Genomic DNA, 3,844 nt, shown 5'->3' with positions numbered 1-3,844 from the left:
CCACAGTCCCCCCGTAGTACTCCTCCTCCGGTGTCCCGGGAGCATCCTGGCTAGCGTGTGCACACTGCAGATGGGAACCAGGAAGTGTGCGCTGTTACAAGGAGTGTGCCACATGCTGCAGCCTCAGCATCACTGCAAATAGGGACAATGCCAGGCCTCTTCTTGTCTGCGTGCTCTAAGCACCCACCTAGGTTTGTGTAGCAGTTAATCTGCCACTGTATGGATGTGTTGGTGGACGTGTGCTAGGGAGGCCAATCCCGGGATTGCAGTAGGGATCAGTGAAGAAGGGTGTAGAGAGCAGCACTGGAGGGTAGGTGGTGGTGCGGAAGGGTGTAGGTAGCGGCGCGGAAGGCAGGGAGGGTGTAGGTAGTGGTGCCGGAGGGTGTAGGTAGCTGAGCGGGAGGATCAGGGAAGCGGCGCAGCAGTCGCTCCTGATTGGCTGCCGCTGCTGCGGCAGCTTCCCTGATTGGCTGCCGGTCCGCCAGCTCTGATTGGCTGGCGGCCGGCGCCACATTTGAAGTGCCGCCGCGTTCAGCGTTTGTCTATGGCTGCCGCCCGCCTAATTGTTAGTAGTATTACTTACACACCCACCCTCCCGCGCATGCGCAGTGTAATCCCGTGAATCCCGGGATTGGATGCTCCAATCCCGGCATTTTTAGGCCCAAATCCCGGGATCCCGCCGATCCCGATCCTGGGATTGGCCTCCCTAACGTGTGCACAGGGACTAAACCCCATCAAATGGGAGGTCATACACGAATGGCAAAACTGAGCGTGTCATAGGGCTGATCCAAGTTTCGATGGTGGAACTGATGGTGCATCTAAACATACACTAATCTGCATTTCAGCGCCTACAGATGCGGCAGCGGGTTTCCTAATCCTTGCACATTCGGACACATGGATGTACACAAGGGAAGGGCTTTGTTGCAGCATTTGTGGTACCCCGGGGGAAAAAATAGTGTATGCAACTTTAAAGATGTAAATGGAAGTGTTTGCACCTGATGTTTTCTTGGTTGGCACAACAGGGCTCAAATAATTCTTCACAAACCAGAGTCCTGTCCTGAGAAGTGGCAGGATCGGATTGTATGGTGAGCGGAGAGCAAGCGGAGCCTTGTGGGAAGGAGGAGTGAACAGAAAGTTGGAGAGAAGCCATTGCGGAGAGCAGGAGTGTATTGAGGAGTGGAGCAGAACAGCTGAATGTTGCGAGCCTGGTGGTCATGCAGGGTGGTGGAGAGCAGTGCTGCAGAGCTAATTCGGCAAGGTGCTTCCAGCTGCAGTGATGACAGGATATAATAATATGGATTGTTTGAGGAGGGGGGCCCAAATCGGTGTCTTGCTTAGAGCCCCACGAGGTCTAAATCATACTTACCGACTTTTTGGCTGCTCTCTCCGGGAGAGAGCAGCCAGGTCGGTGCTGCAGGGGGTCGGTCTGCGATGTAAGTGCAGAGGGGGGCGGACTGGAGGCGGGGTGGGGGCGTGTTGGAGGCGGACCGGGGGCGTGGCTACTGATCGTCCCGTGTAAGCTCCGCCCCCCGCTGTGTAATGCCGCTATTGCAGGCATTATACAGCAGGGAGCGTGGCTATGATGACGCGATTCAACAAGAATCGCGTCATCGCCTGCCCGGACCGCCCTCTTTACTCGCTAAGTGGGCGGCCGGGCAGGGGGGGGACCCCTGTAACCGGGAGACTTGCCTGCTCTTCTGGGGGGCCGGGAGGGTCACCCGATTTTCGGGAGCCTCCCGGCCATTCCGGGAGAGTAGGCAAGTCTGGTCTAAATCCACCTCTGTGTCCATAAAACAGACCATCTCTGTGCATGGGACACCCATCGCTCAGGAACACCCATCACTTTTCCAAGACATTTCTGACACAGAACCTTTATAGGTACACTCTGTGTAACACAGGCGGCGTAGGAGTTAGGGAATTTTATACAGTGTCAAATACATCTTGAACTGTGTGAACATCGGCTTTGCATGAAGCTCTCAATCAGTCCTTATTTCTTTTTCATCCACTAGGGATCACTGGAGTACTCTTGGGATATGGACTGGGCGTAGCCGGGAATGGCACATTTAAATATTTAAATTAGCAACTGGTTACCTCCTCCATACTCCCATAGAGACTTCAGTATTTTTCTGTGCCTCAGTCAGGAAGGTACTAGTGGATGGAAGCTCCACAGAAAACTTCAAGATTTTATTTTTATTTTTTATTTTTATTTTTTTATATTCACCTGCATCCCTTCCCCCCTTCCAAAAAGGCGTGGGTCTGGGATAGTGGAAGCTGCTATACGCAGCTACTGGCGTGTCGGTCCTCTCTAAAAAGAGCACCCTCTCAGCCACGTGCGGACTACCTGCAGAACATATTTTTTCAAGAAGACTGCAGCTTCTAAAGGTCGGCACATGGAAGCGGGACGGTGCTTAGAAAAGAAGCCCCGTCATGGCCTCCAAGGGTGGTGCATGTACTGAGCGGTTAGGCAACTCTTTCCTCCGCTCCCCAATCTCCGGCAAGTCCGCTCTGGCCACCGGCCGCTCCACTCCCGCCGCTCCCCGGTCCTACAACCGCCGCTCCCCGGCTCCTACTACCGCCGCTCCCCGGCTCCTGTCCACTTAATACACGGAGCTCAAGGGGAGGCAGCAGGGAGGGGGTATGTTTGCTATGACCACGAACGGCTCTCATACCTGCCATGTCCCAACGCTGCAGGAGGAAGGGGGGGGGGGAAATGCCGCAGGGAAGCCCCAATAACTAAGCTGCGTTTAGGCTGCAAACAGCTCAGGCTATTAAGCCTGTGAGGGGGCCACAATTATAGATATAGAGATACAGATATATATATATATATATATATATCTGGTTGTGTGTATGTGGGTACATATATGTATATATATATATTTACAGAGGCTGTTTGTGGGGGTATATATTAGAGATGAGCGGGTTCGGTTTCTCTGAATCCGAACCCGCCAGAACTTCATGTTTTTTTTCACGGGTCCAAGCGACTCGGATCTTCCCGCCTTGCTCGGTTAACCCGAGCGCGCCCCGAACGTCATCATGACGCTGTCGGATTCTCGCGAGGCTCGGATTCTATCGCGAGACTCGGATTCTATATAAGGAGCCGCGCGTCGCCGCCATTTTCACACGTGCATTGAGATTGATAGGGAGAGGACGTGGCTGGCGTCCTCTCCGTTTAGAATTAGAATAGATTAGAGAGACACTTGATTTACTAATTTTGGGGAGCATTAGGAGTACTCAGTAGTGTACAGTGCAGTTTTGCTGATAGTGACCAGTGACCACCACTTTTATTTATAATCCGTTCTCTGCCTGAAAAAAGCGATACACAGCACACAGTGACTCAGTCACATACCATATCTGTGTGCACTGCTCAGGCTCAGGCCAGTGTGCTGCATCATCTATTATCTATCTATATATAATATTATATATATCTGTCTGACTGCTCAGCTCACACAGCTTATAATTGTGGGGGAGACTGGGGAGCACTACTGCAGTGCCAGTTATAGGTTATAGCAGGAGCCAGGAGTACATAATATTATATTAAAATTAAACAGTGCACACTTTTGCTGCAGGAGTGCCACTGCCAGTGTGACTAGTGACCAGTGACCTGACCACCAGTATATAATATTAGTAGTATACTATCTCTTTATCAACCAGTCTATATTAGCAGCAGACACAGTACAGTGCGGTAGTTCACGGCTGTGGCTACCTCTGTGTCGGCACTCGGCAGCCCGTCCATAATTGTATATACCACCTAACCGTGTTTTTTTTTTCTTTCTTTATACATACATACTAGTTACGAGTATACTATCTCTTTATCAACCAGTCTATATATTAGCAGCAGACACAG

The sequence above is a fragment of the Pseudophryne corroboree genome, chromosome 3, assembly GCF_028390025.1.
Source record: "Pseudophryne corroboree isolate aPseCor3 chromosome 3, aPseCor3.hap2, whole genome shotgun sequence".
NCBI lineage: Eukaryota > Metazoa > Chordata > Amphibia > Anura > Myobatrachidae > Pseudophryne > Pseudophryne corroboree.
Note: the sequence above shows the minus strand (reverse complement) of the source record.